The 20,965-nt window shown below is 33.0% G+C and overlaps 2 long non-coding RNA genes across 2 annotated transcripts in view; both read right to left on the reverse strand.

Annotated features, from left to right (window-relative positions):
- Positions 1 to 13,100: 13,100 nt before the first annotated feature.
- Positions 13,101 to 20,965, reverse strand: part of LOC145307615 (uncharacterized) — an 18,508-nt gene continuing 10,643 nt past the window's right edge. The window contains exon 4 of the long non-coding RNA XR_013875520.1: positions 13,101 to 13,950. This is a non-coding gene — a long non-coding RNA (uncharacterized LOC145307615). The remainder of the gene's footprint in view (positions 13,951 to 20,965) is intronic.
- Positions 14,376 to 17,794, reverse strand: LOC145307617 (uncharacterized). Its single transcript, XR_013875524.1, has 4 exons — positions 17,661 to 17,794; positions 16,539 to 16,632; positions 14,680 to 15,776; positions 14,376 to 14,420 (listed from the first exon to the last, which is right to left on the reverse strand). It is a non-coding gene; the product is annotated as an uncharacterized LOC145307617 (long non-coding RNA).

Below are 20,965 nucleotides of genomic sequence, written 5' to 3' on the forward strand. Positions count from 1 at the left end.
CGTAACTAACTACTAAAGGAATCACCATGCAAAGTTTGAAATCGATAGGACAATTCTAACAAGCCTAAATTAACGAAAAAAGCTATCCCTCTGTGACGGACGGACCTACCCTAATTATAGAAAAGCTTCGCCAATTTTAGAATTTATATGCTTTCTAAATTTTACATAACAAGTTTAAAATTAATAGGACAATTCTTTTAAGTAAAATATAACTCTAACATGCCTAAGTTAGCTATCCAATACAGACGGACCTAACCTAATTATAGAAAAGCTTTGCTTTTAAAAATTAAATATCATTCAAGAAAATCTTAAAATTTTTTTTGTGAAAAATCTAGGAATTAATTTTGTTATCTTTTAAAAGTTCTAAGTAAAGAAGTTAATAGAATAATATTTCTTCTTTTATAAAATGTTGAGTATAGTCCCTTTCGTGGCAACGCTCCTTAAAGAGAACCATACCAGTTCAGCGGTTAGCGAAATCATTCGGTACATACTTCATTTTACTTTTATATCTTCCTATTATATAAAGTAGTAAGCGTTTTTTTGTCTGTCCCGAAGGATCTCGCTAACCGCTGAACCGATATTGTTCTCCTTTTCAGTGAAGCTTCTTATAGGTTCTGGGAAGGTTTTAAACTATTTTTGGAGAGGGTGTCTTCACCCCCATCCCCCCAAAAAATATTTTTTTATTCTTTTGAAACTCAAATTTAATATGGGATGAAGTCGACTTTTCCCCCTCCTAAATTAAGTGCCCCTAGAGGCTTCTCGGGGGGCATAGCCGCTAGTAAGGATAAATAATAGTAAAGCGAGTGTCGAAGAAACTGAATTCGATAAAGTCGTACACTGCGCCGTCATGCGTCATGTTGGAAAGGTGACGCAAATTTCAGATCTCAGTTTTCGCTGTTTGATTTACTATTTTTCTCTATAAGATAAAAGCGATGCTTGCAAGATTATTTAATTCTATATAATATAACGATAAATTTAGGACTTCTAAGACAAAAGCCGTGCAGTCAAAGGGGTTGTCTATAAAGCGAATGGACTCTAAATCGCAATTAAGACGGTTAGTATGTTTCAAGGTGCGTGGAGAGGTCTTCATTGTAGATTTGTTATATCTACGAAAATATTTTAAATATTAAAAAATTCAATTTTAAAATTTATTTTTTATTTTACATATTAAATTTTTAAAAATTAGGCATATATTAATATTATATAATTATATAAGAAATTAAAATCATGCTAAAACAAGGATGACAACATCCATAAAAGCGAAGCTCTAAATCGGTAGGACAGACGAACATTAACTCATGTTGAGTGTCGACAGAACTGAATATACAAAATATAAATATATACAGGGTGCGGCACATAAATCCGGACTTTTTCTAATTTGTAAACAAATGAACATAAAATCGTCAATTTTAAAGATTTTATCGAATTTTAAAAACTGAGAGGCAAAATAGGTATATGACTATTAGACTATTCAATAAAACCGCCGCTAGCCTCAATTACCGGCCCTACCCGCCCCCTGAACCGCCCGCAGGCCCTGGTCACCATGTCCCAAGTACAAGCTGGCGAAGTTCTACTTGATAGTGGCAATGGGGGAGGTCTTTGTGGTATAGGCACGTCTATTGGTGCATGCTTCAAAGTAGCTGTGGGTCAAATAGTCTAATGGATTAAGATCTGGGCTGCTAGGAGGCAACATTTCCTTAGGGACATGATTAACCGCAGGATCTAAATTCCCATCTTTCAAGCTACCCTTCGACACGGCGGCTCTCATCTGGGCCACAGTTGAGCTAGAACAACGTTTTATACCTTTTTGGAAATGGCATGAAGATTCAGCTAAGGTTGTCAGCGCAACCCATAGTCTAAAATGAGATTCAAGGTTTCATATGGGCCCCTGTAGATGAGAATTGTGAAATTTTCAAGATTTTTGGCGTTTTTAACATCTTACAATCTGCCACGTGTCAATTTGCCGGAGTACTACGGCCAAGTCAACTTGAAAAAAGAACTCTAGTAATTTCTAGTACCTAACTTATGTATCTTACAGTACCTTCAGCAAGTTTCATGATCAACCTGCGCAGTTCGAATTTGCCTAGTTGAACATATGAGCTGCCAGCTCGTAGTACACGTCCTACATCGTCCAAAGATTTTTATGGGTAAAAAGGTCATTACCTTAGCTTTTCATAGTGGGGTCAAACGCCCTGATCGGTCAAGTAGTCTTGGCCGTTTTAAAAAAGTATGGATTTATGTGCCGCACCCTGTAAGCTTTGACAAAATTATGAGTACATTTTGTTGCAAAACTACTTAAATACCAAATATTGTTTAAGGACATACTGACATTTTTAGGACTTGATTATAGAGACACTACTCTTACAATATTGTACCTTTTTGTAATGGGAATCAGTACACCAAAATTCAAATCAATCGAATGATTATTTCACATAAAAAATTGTTGTTTAAAAAACTAAAAATCAACATATCTAAAATGGACGTAAGGACATTCTGGTACCGATTATAAAGTTGCTACGCTTTCTAAATCGTACCTAACTACTACAGGAATCATCATGCAAAGTTTGAAATCGATAAGACAATTATAACATGCCTAAATTAACGAAAAAACGGACCGACCCTTATTATAGAAAATCTTCGCCTTTAATAATAAGAAATAGAATAATACCACTGTTTTTCATTCCAGTATGGCTACGAAACCGATTAATATCCGCTGGATTAGAACCGGTACAGTGAGCTATACTGAAACATTAAATTACAGACAATTTTCCACGAATATCAAACTAAAATCATAAAATTTTTCACCACGGGCCTTTTGCCCCTCAGGGCTAACAAAACTGGAATTAACCATATAATTTTTACTTTTACTTTCCGCGGAAAGCTGTCTATAATATGATAAATAACTATTCTAACCTAACTTTATATTTTTAAAGTTTTTTAAAAGCGAAGCTTATCTATAATGAGGGTCGTTTATTCGTTAATTTAGGCATGTTAGACTTGTCCTATCGATTTCAAACTGTGCATGGTGATTCCTGTAGCAGTTATGTACAACTAGAAAGCGCAGCAACTCTATAATCAAAACCAGAATGACCGTACGTCCATTTTAAACATGTCAATTTTTAACTTTTTTTAAACAACAAATTTGTATGTGATACTATACAAGTGTTAATGTTCGTTTGTCCTGCCGTTTCAGAGCTTCGCCTTTATGGATGTTGTCATCCTTGTTTATGAAAAATTTCTATAACTTTTTAATGAAATGTAAATAATAAGACAATACAATTCAATAATAGCAAAAAATAATGAATTCAATAACTTTTTTTTCTTTTACTTAAACCAGGGATCTGAAGGGATGATGCACAAAATTACAAAATTCTGTAGATTAAAATTACTGGTTGAAACGTTTGGGGACTAGTGCAATAAATAGCCCATTGTCCCCTCACTCTCAGTAAAACAGACAGACTAACGGAGACGTATTACTTGTAGAGTAGCTTGTCCTGTACAAATGCTTGTATCACAAAATATAATCATACATAAAAATAATCTAAAATTAGCGGCTGCGCCCCTAATAATCTATAATACGATGTGATAAATAACTATAATTCTTGATAAAAGTCGCAAATACAAAGAAAAAAAGTTACACTACCGTTTGGCCGTTTTCCCCTGCCTTAGTAGGCAATGAATGAAACTTTACCTCTTTAGATTTCCGACTTGTACATGGTATTCTATCAATTTTTTGGGGCCAAGATAGTTTACCTTATGAAAAATCATTTTGCCACTAAAATTTTCGGGGAAAATTTCTCCACAATGATTTATGTAACTTAAAATGTGAGGGAAACGTCCAAGGTGAAAGGGGGGGGGGTTGGTTTATCCCCCTCTAACTTTGAAACTTTTTAAACCCCTCAAAATAAAAAATAACCTCAAACCTTTGAAACCCATCATTTCATCCCCCCCCCCCCCCAACCCTAAAAAAGCTTGAAAGTCTTAGGTAGCAAATAATTATTCTAAAGTAAAAATATCTTTTCCTCTCTAGAAATGTAAAAAATAAAACAACTAAAATGATAATACAAAATATAATCAGCTAAATAACCGACCACTCAAAAGGGAACTATCCACGAACCAGAGCAAGTGATTCTAAGCATCTTCCAGCATTGATCCATAGTATTTTTTTTAGTGAATATACTAGTCTTATGTCTAATATTTGCTTTATTGACTAAAAAGTTGGGTTTCACCATGGTTTTATATGAAAAAAACTTTTTCTAAATATACATTTTTAATCACAATAATTTATTTTATGTCAAAGCTTTTAAACAACAGTTTGAACTCATCAAAACATTCGATGATATTGAACCAAACAATTCAAAATTTTTTCATATAAAACCATGGTGAAACCTAACTTTTTAGTCGATAAAGCAAATATTAAACATAAACCTAGCATATTTACTAAAACAATACTTTGGGCCAATGCTGGAAGATGCTTAGAATTACTTGCTCTGGTTCGTGGATAGTCCTCTTTGTTGAAAGTATCTAAAGTTTTTAATCCAACGAACTATGAAACTTTGGGAACCAGTATATTTGACAGTCCAATGTCCCCTCCAGGAGTTTAATACCATCTTGGTCTCTTTGTTTCATAGAAAAGGAGGGGGGGACTGTAAATTCATAACTATCAGAATTTTATGAATAAAAACTTTGAAGGGGGTATTTCCAAAAAAAAGCATTCAAACTTAGATTGCAGAATTTTGATTAACACACTAATAATAAAGTAAAAAGATCTCTGACTGTGTATAAGAACTAAAGAATCTTGCTGAACCACCAAACCGATATGGTTCTCTTTTATATAGTTGCATCTCATGGGTCCTGGGAGAGGGTCCCACTACTAGAATTCCCCCCTTATTTTTAATGAATTGCTTTATGTGGAATCACCCCCCTTATTATAAAACATTATACTATAAAATACATAAAAAATAAATCAGCTGTTTGTTTTTTTCCTCGTAGCGAAGCTACTCTATAATTTAGGATGTGTTGGTGGTGTTTGTTTTCTCTCAGCAGGAACACGACTCTTTGCTGGTTTTTTCTCCTACGACAATAATAACTTATCATGGCTTTTTAGTTTTAATGCAAGTTTTTTGGTTGGTCTGTCTGTCTGTTTGCCTGCTTATTTGTCAGTTTGTATGTCAGTTAGTTTGTCAGTTAGTTTGTCAGTTAGTTTGTCAGTTAGTTTGTCAGTTAGTTTGTCAGTTAGTTTGTCAGTTAGTTTGTCAGTTAGTTTGTCAGTTAGTTTGTCAGTTAGTTTGTCAGTTAGTTTGTCAGTTAGTTTGTCAGTTAGTTTGTCAGTTAGTTTGTCAGTTAGTTTGTCAGTTTGTATGTCAGTTTGTATGTCTGTCTGTCTGTATGTCTGTCTTTATGTCTGTATGTCTGTCTTTATGTCTGTCTGTCTGTCTGTACAGTATGTCTGTCTGTATGTCTGTCTGTATGTATGTCTGTATATATGTCTGTCTGACTATCGATCTACATCTATCTACGGATCATGGAAGGAAAACAATGTCATTCTTTAATTAGGACAGAAGTCACCTTCCTATGAAGGACAAAAGTAGCCTCTCTTAAGTAAGAATTTGTTAGATGAAGGGCATAACTTGCCTCCTCCCTTAACAAATTTTTGGAAGATGGAGGACATAAGTAGCCTCCCTTCACCTTACAAAACCTAGTTTATCTGTCCTTCACATAGCAAAAACTTGCAAAACATAGCTTTTCTGTCCTTCACATAGCAAAATCTTACAAAGTGTAGCTTTTCTGTCCTAAACATATCAAAATCTTGCTAATGTAGCTTAAATGTCCTTCACATAACAAAATCTTGCTAAATGTAGCTTTTCTGTCCTTCAAATACCAAAATATTGATAAATATAGCTTTTTCAGTACTTTACATAGTTCATTCAGATTATCAATTATTTAGAGTTAAATGTACTGTTTGAACTTGTAACATAGCAAAATCTTGCTAAATCTGGCTTTTCTGTCCTTCTAATAGAAAATTCTTGCAAAAAATAGCTTTTCCGTTCTTCACATAGGAAAATCTTTTTAAATACAGCTTTTTCTGACCTTTATCTAACAGGAAATCTATCTATCTAACTATATATCCAATTCTCTATCTATCTATCTCTACCTTGTCCAGGGGTTATGGAGGGTTTAGCCCCCCCAGCCTGGCTGGGCTTGTGTTGTACCCCACTCTCAGCAGCATTCAAATCTAAACTTCCATCCTAGTATAAATTAATTTGTTAGTGGTTGAAACATTAGGACACTAAATTTTATGATCAAAAGAATGAAAAATTCCGGGTTTGGATAAATTGTATTTGTTAGTGGTTGAAACATTTGGACACTCAATTTTATGAACCAATGAATCAAAATTCCGACCTAAGAAAAAAATTACTTTTAAGTATATTAGGTATCAAAAAGCAGAGAGAGAGGGGACAATGGGCTGTTTATTCCACAAGTCCCCAAAGTTTTATAATGTTTTCTTTAGGTAACAACTTTGGGGTGAAATTTGATTGGTAGATTCGTTTAGTGTGTTCTGAAGTTTCAACCAATTATTCTAATCTACAAAAAGGGTAATTTTGTGTATCATCATTGGGCCATTTATTGCCAATTGTCTTATCCCTTTAGATCCCTGATCAAAAAGAGAAGAAAGACAACAACCATTAAAACCAGGGATCTAAAGGGATAAGCCAATGGCCAATAAATTGATGTACATCCCCAATGATGATCCACAAAAACAGACCTATTATAGATTTAAACTAAATGAAGCAACCAATCAAGATTCAGTTAAAGTCCCCAAAGTTGTTAAATCATCCAATAGAGCCCTTATAGCATAGTATAGAGGGCTTATAACTAAGCTACGGTTAGTTTTATTTTAGTAACGGTTAAAGATCTTGGGTCAGGGCTTATGGAGGGTTAGTTTGGGGGTACCTTGCCCCCACCTGGGTACTAGATAACCTGGGTATCGTTGTCCTGGCTTAAGGAAACGTGTCTTTAAGCTTGCAATACATCTTATGTAACGAGAATTATCTAACATCCCCCCCCCCCTGTGTTAAAATGAAAATTGTTGATTATTATACAGTACAGACTTCCAAAGTGCCTTTATATATAAAAAAAGAGTTATTTTTTCTTGTATTTATGTAAAGTTGTGTGTTGGTTTGTAGTCAAATGCTCTTAAGTCAAACTGTTCTTAATTATGGATCATTTCATATTTATATAAATTTGGTTATAATTAAAAACACTTTGACTTAAAAAAGAGTATTTGACTACAACTCAACACCAAAATTTATGGAATTATGCAAAAAAAGACCCTCTTAATTCCTTAAAAAGTAGAAAATTTGTAAAACTGAAGCTAAATAATCAAAATCACTATATTTTGATACAATAATGATCTATTCTTGTAAAATAGTTAGTTTTCTATATATTTAATATTCATTACATCCATTATTCTCTTCTAGGCCTTCATCTAGATAAATTTTACCTTAAGATAGCTTTACCTCCCCCCCCCCCCTCCCTCCTCCCATTTAAGTCTAAATTGGCGGCAAATCCGTTTTTGATTGATTGATTGATTTTTCTTGTGATTTCTATAGCCTTATCCTTAAATTGACAGAGTCAAATCCTTAAAAATTGATTAATTAATTTTTTCTTGTAATTTCTAAGCCCAATCCTTAAAAATTGATTGATTGATTGTTTCATTCTAGTAATATTAGAGCCCATTACTTAGAAAACTGATTGATTGATTGTTTTTTTTTTCTCATAATTTCTAAGCCTATTAATTTTTTCTTGTAATTTCTAAGCCCAATCCTTAAAAACAGATTGATTGCTTGTTTTTTTCTTACAAATTCTAAGTCTAATACTTAAAAATTGATTAATAGATTGATTTTTTTTTGTAATTTCTTAGCCCAATCCTTAAAAATTGATTGATTTAAGGATTTTTCTTGTAATTTTAAAGCCCAATCCTTGAAAATTTATTGATTAAATGATTTCTAAGCACAATCCTTAAATTGATTGATTGATTTTTCTTTGTAATTTCTAAAGTCCAATCCTTCAATTGACATAAAGCCCAATCCTTAAAATTGATTGATTGATTGATTATTTTGTAATTTCTAAAGTCCAATCCTTCAATTGACATAAAGCCTAATCCTTAAAAATTGATTTTTTCTCATTACCCAGGTAACAAATACAGTATTTAAAGTCCAATCCTTCAATTGACATAAAGCCCAATCCTTAAAATTGATTGATTGATTGATTTCATTGTAATTTCTTAAGTCCAATCCTTAAATTGACATAAAGCCCAATCCTTAAAATTGATTGATTGATTGATTTTTTTTGTATATTCTAAAGTCCAATCCTACAATTGACCCAAAGCCTAATCCTTAAAAATTGATTGATTGATTGATTTTTCTCATTACCCAGGTAACAGATACAGTATTTAAAGTCCAATCCTTCAATCGACATAAAGCCCAATCCTTAAAAATTGATTGATTGATTGATTTCCTTGTAATTTCTAAAGTCCAATCATTCAATTGACATAAAGCCCAATCCTTAAAATTGATTGATTTATTTATTCTTTTTGTAATTTCTGAAGTCCAATGCTTCGATTGACTTACAGCTCATTCCTTAAAAATTGATTGATTGATTGATTTTTTGTAATTTCTAAAGTCTAATCCTTCAATTGACATAAGGCCCAATCCTTAAAATTGATTGATTGATTTTTTTGTAATTTCTGAAGTCCAATCCTTCAATTGACATAAGGCCCAATCCTTAAAATTGATTGATTGATTTTTTTGTAATTTCTGAAGTCCAATCCTTCAATTGACATACAGCTCAATCCTTAAAATTGATTGATTGATTTTTGTAATTTCTAAAGTCCAATCCTTCAATTGACATAAAGCCTAATCCTTAAAAATTGATTGATTGATTTTTCTTATTACCCAGGTAACAATTATAGTATTGAATACCCAGGTTACAACTAGAGTATTGATGGATATACCCAGGTAACAACTAGAGTATTGATGGATATACCCAGGTAACAACTAGAGTATTGATGGATATACCCAGGTTACAACTAGAGTATTGATGGAAATACACAGGTTACAACTAGAGTATTGATGTTAGGTAGAGGGGCCTGTACATCAGCCATAACGTGTAATAGTAGATAGTTAGATAGATAGATAGATAGATAGATAGATAGATAGATAGATAGATAGATAGATAGATAGATAGATAGATAGATAGATAGATAGACAGATAGATAGATAGATAGATAGATAGATAGATAGATAGATAGATAGAAAGACAGACAGACAGACAGATAGATAGATAGATAGATAGATAGATAGATAGATAGATAGATAGATAGATAGATAGATAGATAGAGAGATAGATAGATAGATAGATAGATAGATAGATAGATAGATAGATAGATAGATAGATAGATAGATAGATAGATAGATAGATAGATAGATAGATAGATAGATAGATAGATAGATAGATAGATAGATAGATAGATAGATAGATAGAAAGATAGATTGATAGATAGATAGATTGATTGATTGATTGATTTTTTTCTGGTAATTTCTAAGTGAGACAGTAAGAGGAGTCTGGTTTTTAACTATTTTTTTCCATGGGTGTAGTTTAAGTGTCTGTAACTGGAGCGAAGCGACGTGTAATAGAAGGAGAGAGAAGAAGGGGGGGGGAGGTAAAGAGAGAGAGAGAAGTGGGGGAGGAATGAGAGACAGAAAGAGGAGTCTGGTTTTTGACTGTTTTTTTTTCTTTGGGTGTAGTTTAAGTGTCTGTAACCGGAGCAAAGCGACGTGTAATAGAAGGAGAAAGAAAGAGGGGGGAAAGTGGTAAAGAGAGAGAGAGAGAAGGGGGGGAGGAATGAGAGACAGATAGATGAGTCTGGTTTTTAACTTTTTTCTATGGGTGTAGTTTTTAGTTTTTTTAACCTTAAACAAAGCTTCTCCCAAAAGTTGATTAGCTATTTGTCAAATTGTATTAATACAACTTTAACAGGGAAAGAAAGAGTTATTTTATCCATAAGCATAGAGTTAAAAGTGGATTGTCTTTGTCTGACGTGTTTTTCAGTTCTGAGCGTTGTACTTTTCAGCATGGCTTCTCCCTAGAGTTAATTAGCTGGGTGTCAAGTTTTATTAATACAACTTTAACAGGGAAAGAATTATTTTATCCGTCAGCAGAGGGGTATGCTAATGTTGTATGGGTGAGTTGCACTTGGACTGAACAGTCAACTTGTCAACTCAAGGCCAGACTCTTGGTCCTTCACCTCATACCCGTGGTACAGTACATTACAGACAACCAACTCTCTGTGATGCATGACCTTTGTCTGAGAAGTCCTAACTGTGCATGGTAACGAGTTGCGCCTGTTTTGGGCCAAGGCATTCCCCCACTCTAACTATTTACGTCGCACATTTGACATGGTAGCAGTGGGAACCATTTTTAACGTCTTTAGTTTTTGACCAGTGTCGGACTGAGATTCAAACCTATCACCTTCCCGACGACGAGCGAATGCGCTACGTGTTGAGCCACGGTCGCGGGTTCAGCAGAGGGGTAAAAATGCGTCTAAAAATTAACATTCCATTGCAAAAAACGCGATCTTTGGTTTGTTTAAATGTCCATTTATTTGGCATTTTTCAAGAATGTCAAGCATGGGAAAATTTTTAGAATGTGGGAACCATTTATTTTGATTTAAATGGTACATATGATTTTCATTTAAATTCATTTTTTGGACCCGTGAGAAAATTTTTTTAACGTGAGAACCATTTAATTTTCATTGAATTTCACTTTTTGAAAGTGTGGGAAAAAACGGGAGAAAAAATATGTTTTAGTATAAAGAAATGTTTGATCAGTTTCAAACCTTTTTCATTCGATAGATCATACTGACTTTGGAAAAACTGTCAGACCGATTTTTGAAATTCAATCTGTGAAAAAAGATATTCAAGTTTTAATTTTTTGCTTTGAAAATATTATTTTACATGTATTGACGCCATCTTGGATTATGATAATTTTTTTTTGTTAGAAGATTTTTTTTCTAAAATATTTTTAAAAAATTAACTTTTTACAATAAAAAAATCTTTGAACTTAAATTGACCAATAATTCAAAGATTTTTTCTCTTTGATTTGGAAGATTTTTTATGATTTTTATTTTTAATGTCAAATAAAAACACAACAGTGAAAAAAATGAAAATTAAATGAAAAAACGTTTTATGATTTTATTCAAGAAATTATTTGCTAACATCACCTTTTTGTTGCAATAGAATGTTATTTAAGCAAACAACTCATTTAAAACTGGATCGACTTTGCAATGAATTAAATGCCATGTTTTTCAATTCTGAGCGTTGTACTCTTCAGCATGGTTTCTCCTAAGAGTTAATTAGCTGTGTGTCAAGTTTTATTAATACAACTTTAACAGGGAAAGAATTATTTTATCTGTAAGCAGAGGGGTAAAAATTCGTATAAAAATCACGCAACCTCTCCTTTCAATTATTAATATTTTTAAGGTAAAATTAGAATTTTTGAAATCAGTTAATAAAATGAATAAGGGGGAGGTAGGGAATTAAAGAGACAGTCTGAGAGAGAAAGAAAGAGAATAAAAAAAGAAAGAGAGGGAGAATAAAAAAAGAAAGAGAGAGAGAGAATTAAAATTGAAAATTTAAAAAAAAATAAATAAAGTTTTTTTTGTATATACTTCATATAGCTAATCATTTTAAGCCAATAAAAAAATTGCCTAAATAAATATTGCCCATTTCTACATCAGTCTACTGTATCAGTTAACTCTATTAGAAATTTTCCTTGCCTATCTTAGCTGGAATTACATTGTAATACAAAGTTTCGCCGCTAGAATCCGCTATATTTTATCCATACAAAAGTCAAATTTATCATCTTACACACAATATTAGGTTACATTATATTCAATTCAAGACCCTAAATGCATTTAAGTGTATTTTATATAATACACAAGACATTTTTACCAAAATAGACATGTAGACTGCGGCCATTGCAAACATATTCTATACCATATATACAATTTCACCTTATATATACTAAGTCCATCTAATGCCTAACATATGCACCAGTCTGAAATCCATTAGACCACGTTGGCACATTTTATAGACTGACCACTAATTTGGATATGTCTTTATCTTATATTGTATGTTGATATAATATTATGGATATCAGGTTCTAGTGAGATATTTGTGTACAACTACGAGGGGCGAGCACCCACCACAAAGAGTCTTTGTGGATGACCCACACTTTCTCCAATAAATCTATTCTTGATTTTAACAAATAAATTTTAAATCCACGATTTTTTGTGCTTTGCTACTTAATGGATATCCTTGTTTTATATAGGTAATAAAACACAAAAGTTGTCTATGATACTATTAGAATTATTATATTGGCAGGATGCCTCCAGGTACCCGCACTTTTCCCTGGATCCAAATACTGCAATTATCTCCATGAAGGAATTGATGAAGAAATTAAGGTAAAACTTTTATTGGATTCTCATTGGTTGGTTCATTGAGTTGAGTGTCAGAACGTTTCCACTACATACTTACTTTAAAATAATTTAGAGAAACCAACATCAATTTTTAAATTTATTTTTTATCTTACATATTAAATTTTTTAAAATTAGGCATATATTAATATTATATAAGAAATTAAAATCATGCTCAAACAAGGATGACAACATCCATAAAAGCGAAGCTCTAATACAGTATGACAGAGGAACATTAAAGTTGCTACGCTTTCTAAATCGTACCCAACTACTACAGGAATCATCATGCAAAGTTTGAAATCGATAAGACAATTATAACATGCCTAAATTAACGAAAAAACGGACTGACCCTTATTATAGAAAAGCTTCGCCTTTAATAATAAGAAATGGAATAATACCACAGTTTTTCCTTCCAGTATGGCCTCGAAACCGATCAATATCCGCTGGATTAGAACCGGTACAGTGAGCTATACTGAAACATTTAATTACAGACAATTTTCCACGAATATCAAACTAAAATCATAAAATTTTTCACCACGGGCCTTTGGCTGGAATTAACTGGAATTAACCATATAATTTTTACTTTTACTTTCCGCGGAAAGCTGTCTATAATATGATAAATAACTATTCTAACCTAAATTTATATTTTTAAAGTTTTTTAAAAGCGAAGCTTTTCTATAATGAGGGTCGTTTATTCGTTAATTTAGGCATGTTAGACTTGTCCTATCGATTTCAAACTGTGCATGGTGATTCCTGTAGTAGTTATGTACAACTAGAAAGCGCAGCAACTCTATAATCAAAACCAGAATGACCGTACGTCCATTTTAAACATGTCAATTTTTAACTTTTTTTAAACAACAAATTTGTATGTGATACTATACAAGTGTTAATGTTTGTTTGTCCTGCCGTTTCAGAGCTTCGCCTTTATGGATGTTGTCATCCTTATTTATGAAAAATTTCTATAACTTTTTAATGAAATGTAAATAATAAGACAATACAATTCAATAATAGCAAAAAATAATGAATTCAATAACTTTTTTTTCTTTTACTTAAACCAGGGATCTGAAGGGATGATGCACAAAATTACAAAATTCTGTAGATTAAAATTACTGGTTGAAACGTTTGGGGACTAGTGCAATAAATAGCCCATTGTCCCCTCACTCTCAGTAAAACAGACAGACTAACGGAGACGTATTACTTGTAGAGTAGCTTGTCCTGTACAAATGCTTGTATCACAAAATATAATCATACATAAAAATAATCTAAAATTAGCGGCTGCGCCCCTAATAATCTATAATACGATGTGATAAATAACTATAATTCTTGATAAAAGTCGCAAATACAAAGAAAAAAAGTTACACTACCGTTTGGCCGTTTTCCCCTGCCTTAGTAGGCAATGAATGAAACTTTACCTCTTTAGATTTCCGACTTGTACATTAGACTATAAAAGTTGGAAAGATTTTTAATCAATATAATAGATTTGAAATCTGCATAAAATTTTAAGGATTTTTTATAAAATTAGTTTTTTATATAATTCTTTATTTAAAGGCGCAAATACAAATTAAGTTAAATAATTTTGAGATCTGTGATTGGTGGATTGAAAACTATCTGCGCTCTGATTGGAGAAGCTTAAGTGACGTACATCATTCAACCAATTAGAGCGTAGGTAGTTTCCAATCCAGCTATCCTATTGGTCAAAATTTATTAACTTAAATCGTATTTGCGCCTTTAAATAAAGAATTATATAAAAAACGAATTTTATAAAAAATCCTTGAAATTTTATGCAGATTTCAAATCTATTATATTGATTAAAAATCTTTAAAACTTTTATAGTCTATTGTACATGGTATTCTATCAATTTTTTGGGGCCAAGATATTTTACCTTATGAAAAATCATTTTGCCACTAAAATTTTCGGGGAAAGGGGGTTGAAAATTTCTCCACAATGATTTATGAAACTTAAAAATGTGAGGGAAACGTCCAAGGTGAAAGGGGGGGGGGGGGTGGTTTATCCCCCTCTAACTTTGAAACTTTTTTAACCCCTCAAAATAAAAAATAACCTCAAACCTTTGAAACCCATCATTTCATCCCCCCCCCCCCCCCAACCCTAAAAAAGCTTGAAAGTCTTTTGGATAGCAATACTAGGTAGCAAATATTTATTTTAAAGTAAAAATATCTTTTCCTCTCTAGAAATGTAAAAAATAAAACAACTAAAATGATAATACAAAATATAATCAGCTAAATAACCAACCACTCAAAAGGGAACTATCCACGAACCAGAGCAAGTGATTCTAATCAACTTCCAGCATTGATCCATAGTATTTTGTTTAGTGAATATACTAGTCTTATGTCTAATATTTGCTTTATTGACTAAAAAGTTGGGTTTCACCATGGTTTTATATGAAAAAAAACTTTTTCTAAATATACATTTTTAATCACAATAATTTATTTTATGTCAAAGCTTTTAAACAACAGTTTGAACTCATCAAAACATTCGATGATATTGAACCAAACAATTCAAAATTTTTTCATATAAAACCATGGTGAAACCTAACTTTTTAGTCGATAAAGCAAATATTAAACATAAACCTAGCATATTTACTAAAACAATACTTTGGGCCAATGCTGGAAGATGCTTAGAATTACTTGCTCTGGTTCGTGGATAGTCCTCTTTGTTGAAAGTATCTAAAGTTTTTAATCCAACGAACTATGAAACTTTGGGAACCAGTATATTTGACAGTCCAATGTCCCCTCCCTCCTGGAGTTTAATACCATCTTGGTCTCTTTGTTTCATAAAAAAGGGGGGGGGGGACTGTAAATTCATAATTATCAGAATTTTATGAATAAAAACTTTGAAGGGGGTATTTCCAAAAAAAAGCATTCAAACTTAGATTGCAGAATTTTGATTAACACACTAATAATAAAGTAAAAAGATCTCTGACTGTGTATAGGAAATAAAGAATCTTGCTGAACCACCAAACCGATATGGTTCTCTTTTATATAGTTGCTTCTCATGGGTCCTGGGAGAGGGTCCCACTACTAGAATTCCCCCCTTATTTTTAATGAATTGCTTTATGTGGAATCACCCCCCTTATTATAAAACATTATACTATAAAATACATAAAAAATAAATCAGCTGTTTGTTTTTTCCTCGTAGCGAAGCTACTCTATAATTTAGGATGTGTTGGTGGTGTTTGTTTTCTCTCAGCAGGAACACGACTCTTTGCTGGTTTTTTCTCCTACAACAATAATAATTTATCATGGCTTTTTAGTTTTAATGCAAGTTTTTTGGTTGGTCTGTCTGTCTGTTTGCCTGCTTATTTGTCAGTTTGTATGTCAGTTAGTTTGTCAGTTAGTTTGTCAGTTTGTATGTCAGTTTGTATGTCTGTCTGTCTGTCTGTCTGTATGTCTGTATGTCTGTCTTTATGTCTGTATGTCTGTATGTCTGTCTGTCTGTCTGTACAGTATGTCTGTCTGTATGTCTGTCTGTATGTATGTCTGTATATATGTCTGTCTGACTATCGATCTACATCTATCTACGGATCATGGAAGGAAAACAATGTCATTCTTTAATTAGGACAGAAGTCACCTTCTTATGAAGGACAAAAGTAGCCTCTCTTAAGTAGAATTTGTTAGATGAAGGGCATAACTTGCCTCCTCCCTTAACAAATTTTTGGAAGATGTTGGACATAAGTAGCCTCCCTTCACCTTACAAAACCTAGTTTTTCTGTCCTTCACATAGCAAAAACTTGCAAGAGTGTTTACATAGTTCATTCAGATTATCAATTATTTAGAGTTAAATGTACTGTTTGAACTTGTAACATAGCAAAATCTTGCTAAATCTGGCTTTTCTGTCCTTCTAATAGAAAATTCTTGCAAAAAATAGCTTTTCCGTTCTTCACATAGGAAAATCTTTTTAAATACAGCTTTTTCTGACCTTTATCTAACAGGAAATCTATCTATCTAACTATATATCCAATTCTCTATCTATCTATCTCTACCTTGTCCAGGGGTTATGGAGGGTTTAGCCCCCCCAGCCTGGCTGGGCTTGTGTTGTACCCCACTCTCAGCAGCATTCAAATCTAAACTTCCATCCTAGGATAAATTAATTTGTTAGTGGTTGAAACATTAGGACACTAACTTTTATGATCCAAAGAATGAAAAATTCCGGGTTTGGATAAATTGTATTTGTTAGTGGTTGAAACATTTGGACACTCAATTTTATGAACCAATGAATCAAAATTCCGACCTAAGAAAAAAATTACTTTTAAGTATATTAGGTATCAAAAAGCAGAGAGAGAGGGGACAATGGGCTCGGGCTGTTTATTCCACTAGTCCCCAAAGTTTTATAATGTTTTCTTTAGGTAACAACTTTGGGGTGAAATTTGATTGGTAGATTCGTTAAGTAGTGTGTTCTGAAGTTTCAACCAATTATTCTAATCTACAAAAAGGGTAATTTTGTGTATCATCATTGGGCCATTTATTGCCAATTGTCTTATCCCTTTAGATCCCTGATCAAAAAGAGAAGAAAGACAACAACCATTAAAACCAGGGATCTAAAGGGATAAGCCAATGGCCAATAAATTGATGTACATCCCCAATGATGATCCACAAAAACAGACCTATTATAGATTTAAACTAAATGAAGCAACCAATCAAGATTCAGTTAAAGTCCCCAAAGTTGTTAAGTCATCCAATAAGAAAACAGTATCATATAACTTTGGGGACTAGTGTGAGAAACTTAAAACTTTGGGTACTTTTATTGAATGTCCCCCTTTATTGAATTTACCTGGATATTTTGGAAAAACTTTGGGTAGGTACTCTTTTCTATAACCACGTTATTTTATAAACTTTGGGTACTTTTATTAAAACATGTCCCCCATGATTTACAGACAGACAGATAGACATCGTTCTACTTTGAATTATGGATTACCCAGAGAGGAAGGGAATATTGGACTGTAAATTATACCAGTACCCAAAGAATTCTCTAACCACGCTATCTTGTAAACTTTGGTACTTTTATTGATTTTTTATTGCTTTGTTACCAACTGGCGGTAGCCAAACTATTTAGGTAGCTAATGATTTAATCTAAAAAAGGGGTGATTTTGTTTATCATCATTTACCTGGATATTTTGGAAAATTTTTCTTGCAGTTTCTAGAAATGCATCCTCAACGTTTTCACCGGTTTTTGCACTAAATATATAAACAGGGATTATGCCTAATAACCACTGGAATCATCCCCAATAATCAAGTGAATATGATATGGGGGGGGGGGGGGTTGACACATTTGCGTAAACCTGGCACTGTCTCTGTACAGGTAAAAATGAAAAAAAAAAAATTTTTTAAGTTACAAATCAACTTATAAAATAAAATATGCATCTTTTTTTTCAAATATGTGAATAATATTAAAAAAGATGCATATTTTGTTTTATAAGTTGACCTGTAACTTTAAATTTTTTTTTCATTTTTACCTGTACAGAGACCACCTGGAGGCCTGGAGCTCTGGAACCTGTAGGACTATCCAAAAAATCTTAAAACTTTGTGAAATTCATCATATAAGAATGATTTTATCATTAATAACCTATCCTCTCAGTCTAAAGATAAAGACTAGGTGCCAGGTTTACGCAAATGTGTCAAAACTTCCCCCTCCCCTTAATAATTATATTACATTAAGAAGGATGACAAAATGCATAAATGGAATCATCCCCAATAATCATTTGAATAGGATAATCCCTATAATAAAATAACAGGATGTTTGTCTGTTTGTCTTACTAACTGCTAAACCGATAATATTCTCCTTTGCAGGGTAGCTTCTCATGGGTCCTGGTAAGATTTATAACTATTTGTTGATTGGGGGAATTAATGTAATGGCCTTTTTTTTTAAGCGGCAACCTAACCTAGTCTACCCATGGTCCTACATCTATTGTGTACTTAGGTTAGGTTAGGCTTAATTAAGCTGGTTTAGATTAAACTTATTTATAGTCCTATCCTTTGCTCATAATTTTGCTCAATTTGAGCACTTATAACGCACCCCCCCCCCCCCCACACTTCCTTTTTTACGTTTTTTTTACCAAAATGAGGGCAAAATTTCGACCCCAAATTTTTTTATGGGAGTCAGGCTCATTGAGACGGTCATTTTGCCGTGTTAAAGTCCTCTGTAGCTCAATCCTAGCCAAAATGAGGGCAAAAACATGGATTTTTTTCAAATGAGGAGCCTTAAGAAATCACAAACGGCTTGGTCCGACAGAGAAGGAGTTGGAATTTCAAACCCAAACTTTTTGTGGGAGTCAGGCTCATTGAGACGGTCATTTTGCCGTGTTAAAGTCCTCTGTAGCTCAATCCTAGCCAAAATGAGGGCAAAGACTTGGATTTTTTTCAAATATTGAGCCTTAAGAAATCACAAACGGCTTGGTCCGACAGGGAAGGAGTTAGAGTTTCGACCCCAAATTTTTTGTGGGAGTCAGGCTCATTCAGACAGTCATTTTGCCGTGTTAAAGTCCTCTGTAGCTCAATCCTAGCCAAAATGAGAGCAAAACATGGATTTTGTCAATTTGGTATTTAATGTTTTTAAACATTTTTAAGTGAAATTTGAAATACAGTGTATTTTCTAGGGGAACTATGATGTGCGTCTATCCTGGAAAGTCTACTATGACCTTATATGGACTTGGTAGAGGTTTTAGTGTTATATGACAACACAAAAGTGTCTACTAAGGTAGTCTACAATGTAAATCTGCCCTTTAGGGGCGAGATAGAGCCCTTATAGCATAGTATAGAAGGCTTATAACTAAGCTACGGTTAGTTTTATCTTAGTAACGGTTGAAGATCTTGGGTCAGGGCTTATGGAGGGTTAGTTTGGGGGTACCTTGCCCCCACCTGGGTACTAGATAACCTGGGTATCGTTGTCCTGGCTTAAGGAAACGTGTCTTTAAGCTTGCAATACATCTTATGTTATGAGAATTATCTAACATCCCCCCCCCCCCTGTGTTAAAATAAAAATTGTTGATTATTATACAGTACAGACTTCCAAAGTGCCTTTATATATAAAAAAAAGAGTTATTTCTTCTTGTATTTATGTAAAGTTGGGTGTTGGTTTGTATAGTAGTCAAATGCTCTTGTTAAGTCAAACTGTTCTTAATCATGGATATCTTTCCATATCTGAATTAGCGGCAAATCCGGTATTTGGCGGCACCTTAAGACAGCTTTATCCCCCCCCCCCTCCCTCCTCCCATTTAAGTCTAAATTGGCGGCAAATCCGTTTTTGATTGATTGATTGATTTTTATTGTAATTTCTATAGCCTTATCCTTATTTTGACAGAGTCCAATCCTTAAAAATTGATTGATTAATTTTTCTTGTAATTTCTAAGCCCAATCCTTAAAAATTGATTGATTGATTGTTTCTTTCTTGTAATATTAGAGCCCATTACTTGGCTGATTGATTGATCCTTTATTGACATAAAGCCCAATCCTTAAAAATTGATTGATTTTTCTCATAACCCAGGTAACAAATACAGTATTTAAAGGCCATTCCTTCAATTTATAGAAAGCCCAATCCTCAAAAATTGATTGATTGATTTTTTTTGTAATTTCTAAAGTACAATCCTTCAATTGACATAAAGCTCAATCCTTAAAATTGATTGATTCATTTTTTTGAAATTTCTCAAGTCCAATCCTTCAATTGACAAAAAGCCCAATCCTTAAAATTTATTTATTGATTGATTTTTTTGTAATTTCTAAAGTCCAATCCTTCAATTGACATAAAGCCCAATCCTTAAAATTGATTGATTGATTGATTTTTGTAATTTCTAAAGTCCATCCTTCAATTGATATGAAGCCTAATCCTCAAAAATTGATTGATTGATTGATTTTTTTTGTAATTTCTAAAGTCCAATCCTTCAATTGACATAAAGCCTAATCCTTAAAAATTGATGGATTGATTAATTTTTTTGTAATTTCTAAAGTCCAATGACGTAAAGTCTAATCCTTAAAAATTGATTGATAGTATTGAAATACCCAGGTTACAACTAGAGTATTGATGGATATTCCCAGGTATGGATATACCCAGGTAACAGCTAGAATATTAATGGATATACACAGGTAACAACTAGAGTATTGATGGATATACCCAGGTTACAACTAAAGTATTGATGGATATACCCAGGTAACAACTAGAGTATTGATGGATATACCCAGGTAACAACTAGAATGTAGATGGATATACCCAGGTAACAACTAGAGTATTGATGGATATACCCAGGTAACAACTAGAGTATTGATGGATATACCCAGGTAACAACTAGAGTATTGATGGATATACCCAGGTAACAACTAGAGTATTGATGGATATACCCAGGTAACAACTAGAGCATTGATGGATATACACAGGTAACAACTAGAGTATTGATGGATATACCCAGGTAACAGCTAGAAT

Source organism: Acartia tonsa, chromosome 15 (assembly GCF_053477335.1).
Source record: "Acartia tonsa isolate MP-2025a chromosome 15, ASM5347733v1, whole genome shotgun sequence".
NCBI classification, from domain to species: Eukaryota; Metazoa; Arthropoda; class Copepoda; order Calanoida; family Acartiidae; genus Acartia; species Acartia tonsa.